The sequence below is a fragment of the Gymnodraco acuticeps genome, unplaced genomic scaffold (genome assembly GCF_902827175.1).
Source record: "Gymnodraco acuticeps unplaced genomic scaffold, fGymAcu1.1, whole genome shotgun sequence".
NCBI classification, from domain to species: Eukaryota; Metazoa; Chordata; class Actinopteri; order Perciformes; family Bathydraconidae; genus Gymnodraco; species Gymnodraco acuticeps.
In genome coordinates, this window is record NW_022991187.1 from 1,828,785 (window position 1) to 1,839,758 (window position 10,974).

General features: G+C 39.9%; 1 long non-coding RNA gene across 1 annotated transcript; it reads right to left on the reverse strand.

The window, feature by feature from the left end:
• Nucleotides 1-1,680: 1,680 nt before the first annotated feature.
• On the reverse strand, nucleotides 1,681-3,267 carry LOC117561020. The gene is made up of 3 exons (XR_004571275.1): nucleotides 3,183-3,267; nucleotides 2,091-2,170; nucleotides 1,681-1,979 (listed from the first exon to the last, which is right to left on the reverse strand). It is a non-coding gene; the product is annotated as an uncharacterized LOC117561020 (long non-coding RNA).
• Nucleotides 3,268-10,974: the final 7,707 nt, after the last annotated feature.

Here is a 10,974-nt window from a genome sequence, read left to right on the forward strand (position 1 = left end):
AGTAATGTGCAGTACCGGAGTCCACCAGAGAGGCAGCCGCTGCGGTACATTAGCCTGCGTACGGCGTAGCCTTCCCTACCCTGAAGAAGAAGTGATCCTTCCTAGTGCCTGACGAGTTTTAAGCTAATAGTAATAGCCTATAGGCCCTGTGCACAAGATGGCGTCTATCAACTTCCGGCGGCTAGGTGTGCGGCTGAGTACTTCCGGTTTGAGTACAGAACTTTGACAGCTTGACAGTTTATGTCACACCGAGAGCAAGAATGAGCGGATTTCGGGGTAAAGAAAAGCGATTGGCCTTCCAGCGTGTAAGAAAGTCGGCACTACATTGCTGTGTGCCCCTTTGTACAAATTCGTCCCGTTATCAGAATCAGAATACCTTTATTAGTCCCACAGAGGGGAAATTTGCAGCGTTACAGTAGGAAAGAGCCACAGACAGCTTAGTGTTGAATATCTTACATGCGTTAAAAAGTACTAAGTTATAATATAATAAAAAATATGCTAAAAAAGTACTAAGTTATAATATAATAAACAATATGCTAAAAAAAGATAAAAAGTTACATAATTTTCAAAAATACAGATAAAAAACAAATCAAATCTACAAATCAAATCCTGTAGCAGTTCTTAGGATTTAGCAGCCCGGTATATATATTACAGTTATTAAAGATGGCATATGTATATAAAGTATATATTGCACATAAAGCACATATTGCACATAGTTTGATGGTATTTAACAGCAGCAAGTTACACAATGTTGTAATCGGGAGATAAGTTTCCATTAATTTCGGCAAGCCTGGGCAACAACGATTAAAAGATTTCTTGCTCCCAAACCAATTGTGTATTTCATTACAAAAAGCAGTTATACCATACTATGTTTAGGTACTAATTAATTATATCCTCAAAACAAACGCACACACAAATAACAAAGGAAAATACATAATTTAATAAATCCACAATATGATAACATTTTACAGATTAATTTAATAAACTTTTACAAAACATAGGTTGATGTTATATCGGGGGGGAAAAAACATATTTAAACATTTCAATTAGTCTGCATATTTAAGTAATGCTAGTTTATATAACAGATGAACAGATGTACAATATCCAGAAAGTAGATGCAAAAAATATATATAATGTGTGCATTTCCAACATATAGACATTTTTATTGATTGGGATAAACCCCTTGAGATGCACCATCTCGTTTTCAAGGGGGTCCCGACAATAGCAACAACTTACAGACATACATAAACAAAAAGACAAAATGCAAAACATGACAAACCACATACAGTCTGTTAAGTAAAATTCAAGCAATGCACACAATCATTACAATTTGAGACAGTCAAGCAAATCAGTTTCATCAATATCAGTTATAACAAGTATAGACCAGTTGAAAGTGAGATGATAATGCATGTTTAAACATACCCAATGATGCAACAGATCTAATAGCAGCAGGTAAAGTATTCCAGTCTGTTGGGGCTTTAAACATGAACGCTCTTCTGCCAATCAATTTTTTGCAGAGGGGACAGAGAAATAAATCTGAACAGAATGTCTAACTTGATGATTTGGTGAGTAGGGTACAAAATACTGCTTTAAATAAGGGGGATAGTTAAGATAAATGCATTTAAATATCAGCTGAAGCCAATGCGTGTGTCTTCTTACATTTAAAGAAGGCCATTTAAGTTGGTTATACATTGTGCAGTGATGTGTACGAAAAGGACAACCAAGAACAAATCTGCATAATCTGTTGTAGGCTATGTTGAGTGGAGCAAGATCTGATTTATGTGCATTTTGGTAGACAACAACAATAGTCCATAATCTGAAGAATATCCTCTGAAAGAGTGTTAGTCGTTGAGTTGAGTAGTGAGCCATTCGTTTTTTTTCGTGGTGCGATGTCTGCTGAGAAGTCCTTGTATACTTCGCTGACTTGGAGGACATCTGGGTCTGGCAGCTCCCCCCGCACGGCCTTGTAACGTGTACTCCTTTGAACATGTTTATATGATAATCAGGACTTTAAGAACAATTTTACACTCAGACAACAATCACAAAGTTGTCGCAGGCTACATACAATTACTTAGGACAATATATATTACCTTACATCGTCAGCAACTGTAAACTGCTTTGGCATAGTGGAAATGAACACTATGTCACTCACTCTGCCTGGTTTCACACCCTATTAATTACACAAAAGAATTGTCAATTTAATTGAAAAGGTCGTCGATGCAACATACTAAATCAGCTCTTGGCACAAAGGAAATACTCATTAAATCGTGGATTGGTTGTGAACACATACTGTACTTACCTTGGTTCTTGTTAGGGTTAGGGTAATGTTGTGAATCGAGTGGCCCATGGTGGTGGTGGGGTTATGGTATGGGCAGGCGTATGTTATGGACGACGAACACAGGCCACTCGATTCACAACATTACCCTAACCCTACCCCTCACACCAGATACTGCCTGGTTTTCGGACCCCCCCCAGACCCCCCCCAATAAAGCAAAACTGCACGTTTCAGAGTGGCCTTTTATTGTGGCCAGCCTAAGGCACACCTGTGCAATAATCATGCTGTCTAATCAGCATCTTGATATGCCACACCTGTGAGGTGGGATGGATTATCTCGGCAAAGGAGAAGTGCTCACTATCACAGATTTTTCAGATTTGTGAACAATATTTGAGAGAAATGGTTATTTTGTGTTTATAGAAAATGTTTTAGATCTTTGAGTTCATCTCATGAAAAATGGGAGCAAAAACAAAAGTGTTGCGTTTATATTTTTGTTCAGTGTAGCTAGCTACCAGTTGATATGAGCAAATGTATTGTCACTATGTAATCTGTTGCAACACGTCAGCTAGCTGGGCTTATTTGAATCCTAAATCACAGGTTACCTACTCTTGCCACATCAAAACCCCAGAACATGAACCTGATTGAGGCTTTGAACCGATTAACACTTTTTATTTTCCTCCCTACTCTGAGATCGTGAGGCTTTTCATGCTTTCTCATGGACCTGTAACAGCTAACCCTGACGCTCACTCTCCCTGAAGGTAGATCTTTGTTTGAAACTGTGGGGAATTGGATATCATTCATGTTATCCAAAAAAATGTAATAGTACATAATTAAAACGCTTTACACTGTATCAAGACTATACATTTGTCAAAGTTAGCCAGTAACTACAGCTTTGTTTGTCACTTACCTTCATAATTGTCGACGTAGCTGTATATGTAGCTACATCTTGAACCCCTTTTCTCTTTTGCTCCTCGGGGCTGAGCCTGCCGCTTGTACATCACTGATGTTAACCTTCGGTAGGTCTTGGAGACATCGAGTGTAAAATAGTGCGTATATAATATCTATACGCTATCTATACGCTATCTCTCTCGCTATCTATACGCTATCTCTCTCGCTATCTATACGCTATCTCTCTCGCTATCTATCGCTCTTCCCTCTACCGCTCTACTGTAGACCGGAAGTTTACAACCGCACACCCAGCCGCCGGAAGTTGATAGACGCCATCTTGTGCAACTAGCCCATAAAGTTATGGATATTAGAAAGTTATTTTCATCGAAGCAGGCAGCAGCAGCAGTATCAGCAGCTGACAACAATGTCATCACCAGCAGTGAAGAAATGGATGATGTTTCAGGTTTGTGAATCTAATGGTGATATCTGCACTCTGGCTGACTGAGTAAGAAGTGAAAAAGAGTGATGTACTGTAACGTTAATCTTATAGCTAGTAAACATGGAGTAACCAAGGCAAGGCAAGTTTATTTATATAGCACCTTTCAACACAAGGCAATTCAAGGTGCTTTACAAAAATGAAAGACATTCAGACAAAGGCATTTAAAAACAGTAAAAGATAATAAAAGAAACATTAAAAGAAAAAATACATGAATAAAAAGTACATGAATACAAAGTTACAGTGCAGTTTAAGATATGAATAGTTCACACAGAAGTTCCACTTTACTGATGAACACAACAGCTCAGTTTCAATTAAAAGCAGCGACAAAAAGATAAACCGCACTAAGTCAATACCCTTATATGTTAGTATGTATACAGAACATGACTACAAATTATTCTAAGATGTAACGTTAACCCTGTAATATGATTACATCTCTCCAGAGAGTCTGAGAGCCCCTTGGGATTTCATCACATTAATGGATCTGAGTTCAACACAGAGCTGTTACGGACGGTGACATATTGGCCCACTGCCAGCACAGTGCAGCTGAAACCCCGGCCTCTTCTCTCATGATAATTGGCAGCATCATGATAGGATGCATTAGACATTACTGATTGTATCAGGACATTGTGTTTTTGAGGGCACTGAATTGCCCTGTTTATGTGATGTTGTCTTTGGAAGAAGTGAAGCCGACCATGTTCTTTATGCTGTCAGCACCTGAAGCAGACAATGTTGGGTTTCCACCTGGGATAACATTAATGATGTGAGGCTGTGTTGATCCCGTAGGTTAGAAGCAGCAGATACAACAGGGGGAATGAGTTTTGTCTCTTGAGGAGAAGTGTACTTTAGCTCCTGTGGTGACTCCGGTAACTCTGGACACTCTGCCCAATCTCATACTTCTTTAATCCTTCCCCAGCCTGACAATGCCTTCAACTAATGATTTATCGGAAGAGTATTTATCACAATTGTCACCCACTTACCTACTCATCTGGTACTGTGATTTATGGCCCACCACGACCAAGGAAAAACAAACGCAGAAGTTAATAGTTTGAGACAGAGATTTATTGAATTGGGTCAGAAACAGAAACAAAATCCCTCCAGTTATTGCCAACCATACTTTTGCAAAAGAGAGTAAGTGTTTCTTTGGATCAGTCTTATCTGTTGTTGATGAAAATGGCTTTAAAATATGGAGACATACTCTGGTGTCCAAAGCCAACTTTCAAGTAATAGCTTTTCCACGATACAACAACACACACTATGGTTTTGTATTCAAACAAAGCCACTTGCTTCTGTTTTATGAAAATTTACTCAGTGCTTCAAGCATTGGAGAAAAGTCACCAGTCACCTTTGTGTGCCGCCTCTAAAGAAACCATAAGGAATGAGTGAGCTCTGACACTCTGATAAGAGATCATCAGGTCAGTTTAAATGCTTTGTGAGCGGGTGCTAAATGTAGTTTGACTCGCATGGATTGGACTTAAAGTATGACATTTATTTTGTTGCAATGCTGCTTGGTATTTTGTGTCACAATTTCCCTCAGTTGTAGTAACATTTTAAGTCACCAAAATCAAACACAGCAACGTTGATGAGCTGATCTGACAGGTTATAAAAAACCTGAACGCTCAACTCAATTGTCGACAATAATTCCATAATTTCACAGAAAAACTGTGTATCATGCACAACAATGCCAAGTATGGTAGTTCTGAGTTGGACCAGGAAGTCATTCTATAAATTGTGACCGTGATGTTTAAAGCAGACAGTTTTGGTTTGGCACTGATTTAACTTTCATCTTCTAAATGATGTTTTCTAACCTAAAACCCAGGTCCTTTTTTCTGTGAGATAGTATTTTGAGAACACATTTCAGCTAAGACTTTCATTAATGACTTTTTTTCTCTGTCAATATTATAATGACTAATGATTTGATCCAGAGCAACTTCGAAAAACAAACTCAAAAAAGCAAATATCTTGCAAATACATTTGCTTAAAAAAGTCAAACATTTCTAAGTGCTACAAACAAAAGAGAGAGTATTTTTGTTGGTATGAATATGATTTTCCGAATTTTGAACAGCCGTTGAAGCAAAAACAAACACATTAAAACATTTGAATATGTCTGGGTCTTATTTTCATTCCTGTGGGTTACGAAAACTTTTAACTTTGCACATCTTAGTAATTGTTGATATCTGGGGAATCAGGGTCGTAGGTCAAGCAGCTAAACAAGCAATGCATGCAATACCAGATCACCACAATAAAGTAAGCAGTGGTGGAAAACGTATTTAGATTCTTTACTAGAATAAAATAATAAGACCACAGTGTAAAAACCCTCAATTTCAAGTATAAGTACTGCATGGAGAATGGTACTTAAGTTAAAGTTTTGAAGTACAATTAGGAAAATGTACTTGTCATGCTTTTCCGGTTATTACCCGTCCCCTTGTGTGTTGTGTAGCTTTTTCTGCATGTAAACGGTCTGCAAAGTCACAAACCCTCAAAGTACACCCTGTAGCGAGTAAACACAGAAAATACCTGTCTATGCTGCCCCAGAACGCCTCGTTGGAGATTTCTCTTTTTTCATTTTTTCCTTCCTGATCATCATAGTGACGTAACGGCTCCTCACACACACGCACTCACTCAGCGGCTCAGCCTTATCTTTTCTCAGCCGCGGCTCCGCAGATCTCCGCGGACACAGTGTGTGTGTGTGTGTGTGTGTGTGTGTGTGTGTGTGTGTGTGTGTGTGTGTGTGTGTGTTGTGTGTGTGTGGTGTGTGGTGTGTGTGTGTGTGTGTGTGTGTGTGTGTGTGTGTGTGTGTGTGTGTGTGTGTGTGTGTGTGTGTGTGTGTGTGTGTGTGTGTGTGTGTGTGTGTGTGTGTGTGTGTGTGTGTGTGTGTGTGTGTGTGTGTGTGTGTGTGTGTGTGTGTGTGTGTGTGTGTGTGTGTGTGTGTGTGTGTGTGTGTGTGTGTGTGTGTGTGTGTGTGTGTGTGTGTGTGTGTGTGTGTGTGTGTGTGTGTGTGTAAGCAAGCTGAGTTCCGTGGTGTCTCGCAGAACCCGCAGAAACTAGGAAACAACACCAGTAATCCAGCTCACGCGCTGTCCGCTCCTCGAGCCTCACAGGGCGCCAACACAGCACCCAGACCCCACGCAGCATTCTCATCTGTTTGTCGTTACTGGTGTCGTTTTCTGATTGCTAACAAACGCCATTGTAACACATAAACACACATCAGAGCATAGGGGAGGGGGCGGCAGGAGCTCCAACAAGCCGTTTAGGACAGAGAGTGAATACACATACTACACAGAGATGCTACATGAGAAACCAATGTAAGAAATCTTCTTGTAGAACTCAACAATGGAATTATGATCAGTAGAAATGTCATGGGACCTTTAACAGTGGCCTCATTCAGTCACAGTGGAGTCATGTTGACAAGCTGCTTCAAAGGCATCGGATTGATCTGTGAGATCAAACCAATATCATGTCTGATCACTGATACTGTAGGCAAATACTCTTAAGGTCAGGTTAAGGGTGTGACAGGCTGGAATTAATTCCCTCCTAACCTACTTCTCAACACCTCGACACTCCTCTCTTATGCAACCGTTTCAACACCTTTTTTGGTTGTTTTAAACCAACAATGTGAAAGGAAATGTGGTTGCTCCAGTTTAAGTGTGAACAACCCACTAATAGTTTGGTCCCTTGAGGCATAGACTGATGTTGTTTTTGCGTTATAAGGCCACCAGTCAGTGAGTGATGTTGGATGAGATGGACTGAAACAGAAAGTGCAGCCTCCTCCCTGACACTGTGAAACAATCTGTCTTAATTACAATTTCTCGTGTCATATTCAAGAACTAGTATTGATGCTGTGTTGTTTAAAGTACTCTGGATCTTGAGACAGGACTTAAGATGTGAAGCTGTAGGTAAAGGATTATACAAAGTTTACAAACAGGCAGGGCCGGCCCTAGACTTTTGGGGGCCCTAAGCGAGCTTGGGGGCCCCCCTCACTCTAGCGCGTTCTCACAACACGGAACCAACTTTTGTCTTATGATGTTAGCATAAGCACACATATTGTATAAATAAGCATGTAAACACCGTGGACCTAACCTCCTCTAGGGGGTCCGGGGGCATGCTCCCCCGGGATTTTTTTTTTTTTAAATATTGAAGTTAAAAGCATCAATCTGGTGCACTTTGAGAGCAAAATTAAGAGATCTATGGATACATCTCTCAACACCCATATGAAACAGAACTGTAAACAGATTTTTCTTTATGGATATTTTACAAATCACTTAAACTGTATTCTTGTTTTGTCATATAGTATTTCATAACTGTTTTTCATTTATTCTCTCTGGCTGTCCATCTCATAATGTTCACATAGAATCTAGCTGTCAATAGGAATATCATTCAGAAGAATTATAATTTCTTGCAAATATCTGTCACAAAAAGAGGTTGCACATTTAAATTCAGGTGTTGTTATGGCAACGTCAGTGGCCAAACAGCCACATTTACTGCTGCAAATACGTTCAAACATGCTGTTGACACGTAAAGCAGTGGCAACTATGCCACCATTTCAGCTGACTTTTTCACAGAAATACTGTCACATAACATCCATATATTTCAGTGCTAGGTTGATGCTTAGCTAAGCTAACTATGAAACACTTTAACTGACAGGACTCCGGATCAACTGTGCTTCTAGCTTCTAGCTTCATGTCGAACAGTAAGTCAACATTTCCCAGGGAGCTTTCTTTGAAATCACCAGGTAACGCTAAAAAACATAACATTTAGATTGTATGACAAAGTGTTTATTTAATATATCTGGCTAGCTATAGCTACTTGCTAACGGTTTAGCTTACCCCCGCGATTCAAAGTAACGTCAACGTAGCTGTAATTTATGCTTTGCTTACATGTTCGCATAACTTGGAAGTTTACTGACATTTACATACATTACCTTGTTTACCTGGCTCAAGTGGTGGCTCTGGGGTTGTTGTGTGAGCCACCATGAATTGTCGTCTTTTTTAAGAAAATGTTTTCTTATGTCCATCTTCAAAAACTCTGAGTCCGACTGACAGTACATTTTAAACATTGTCACAGCTCACAGGATAGGTACCTGTCAGCCAATAAGACAGATGTTTATTTCCATTCAACTCTCTGGTTGGTCTGGTGTCATGCCTCTGTTGCATTCACTGAACACGGGAAATTACATACCTGCCGTCCTCTCTTGTGTCATGATGAGGTTCAGATAAAGCACGGTTAATGTATTATATTATTGACTCAATAATATAATACATGACTTTGAGTGTAGGCAATCAATTAATTAAACATACTTATCACGGCGACTGTGTACTGAGATTATTTATTTATTTTTTGCTAGGGGGCCCCTTAGTGGCTGTGGGGCCCTAAGCGGCCGCTTATGTCGCTTAATGGGTCGGGCCGGCTCTGCAAACAGGTAATATAAAAACATGATGAAAATATGAAAGGCTCCAACAATTAATCAAACCACTAAAACACTTACATAATATAAATTAATATGAATTAATTGGGATTATTGAATTTGCCGTTTTGTGCCGTTTAAAAGTTGCTATTTAGGTCACTACACTTTGACAGTACCAACGCAATGAGGCGATACCACATATCTAAATTGGCACAGTTCTCCTCTTTGTGACCATTCAATTTTAGTCTTTTACGAAAGCAGCCTTCTTCCTGACAGTCTGATAAGACGGGGCTGAGTCTCAGTTTATGTCAGGGATGGGGAACCTCCAGCCTCCGGGCCGTATACGGACCGCGAGACCATTTGGTACGGCCCTCGAGCTCGAGGTAATTTATAAACACACGCAAAAAAGAAAAAATGTAAAAATCTAGACCGCAAAATAATTGTTTTTCCTGGCCAAGGTCAGGGTCCTTGAACATAACACGAGCCTAATGTGTCATCACGTGGTATATGTCTCGTCTGACAGGGGTGTAGTTCTGCCGGAGAGCACCGAAACGCCGCTCCGGCACTTCAGAAATTGCAGTAGGCATACCCATAAGGAGCCGTACACATGCATGCCGCAGTTTTTGTGTGGCTGTGTCTTTAGTCGAAAGCCCAGTGGCGATCTGTTCCATAGTAACACATAAACAGTGATGTTCCACTGTAACAGTGGTGGACTCATCAGAACAGAGTGGGCGAGCTGACCAATCAGAGCACAGTGGGCTCATAGGGAGGGGGGGGGCAGGAGCTCCAACAAGCCGTTTAGGACAGAGAGTGGATACACATACTATGAGATGCTGTATGAGAAACCAATGTGAGTTTGGAACATTGCACAATATAAATGTATTCTAGTAGACCTCAACAATGGAATTATGATCAGTAGAAATGGCCATGACATGGGACCTTTAAAATATTAAGAGTGAAAGTACTCATTGCAGGAAAAACTTCAATAATGCAATTTTTTTTTAAATAATTAAAGCAAAAGCAGCACATCTCCACATTTAAGAAGCTGGAAATGTGAAATATTTTTGAACAAAAAACTTCTTCATTCCAATACATTTTCTGTTAACCCACCCATGGTTTCAGCAAAATCCCAAGAGTTTTTCCTTGTGTCAAAATCTGAATTCATAAAGTAACTCCTAAATTAATCTGTAAGCTAAATATACTGGAGTCAAAAGTACAAAATTGGCTTTCAAATTGTATAAAGTAGTATGAAATGAAAATACTCAGATAAAGTACAAGTGCTCCAAATGTCTACTTAAGTCCAATACTAAAGTTAATGTACTTAGTTTCTTTCCAACACTGAAAATAAGTCAGTCAAAGTTGTTCTAGGTATAACTGAAGGCAGGTTAAAAGCAGCAGTGAAACAGTAAGGACAAAAAGTACATATATATTTTTTTCTCATTAACTTTCAACAGTTATCTGCCACATTGCCATGGTTCCTGAAAGGAGGCTCAAAGCAGGAGATAACATTATCCTACTGTATGCCGCTCAGTTTATTATTTCAATCTATAGGGCTCTGCCTGCCAGAAACCTGCAAGTTATGTTGGAGAGCAGAGATGAGATCAGACTCAGGAAGCATTGCAGAAGCGTATGACTACCCCCGTAATGCCTGCTTCAATTCACACCATCTGTCTCATTTTACAGTGGCTGATTGTCAACCTTTTTCCCTCAGCCAAGCATGAAGTAGGCTCCGATCTGCACGTACGCAAGGAAGGTTCAGGGATGGACTCGCATCTGTGCTCTCAAGTCAGACCTTCACATCTCTTGAGTACTATTTATTTTAGGCCCCCTGAAATGTACATGCACTGTTCACATTATGACGGCGTCAAAAGGTTATGTGTATCTTGATGATTTGACCATTGGGGTCACGGT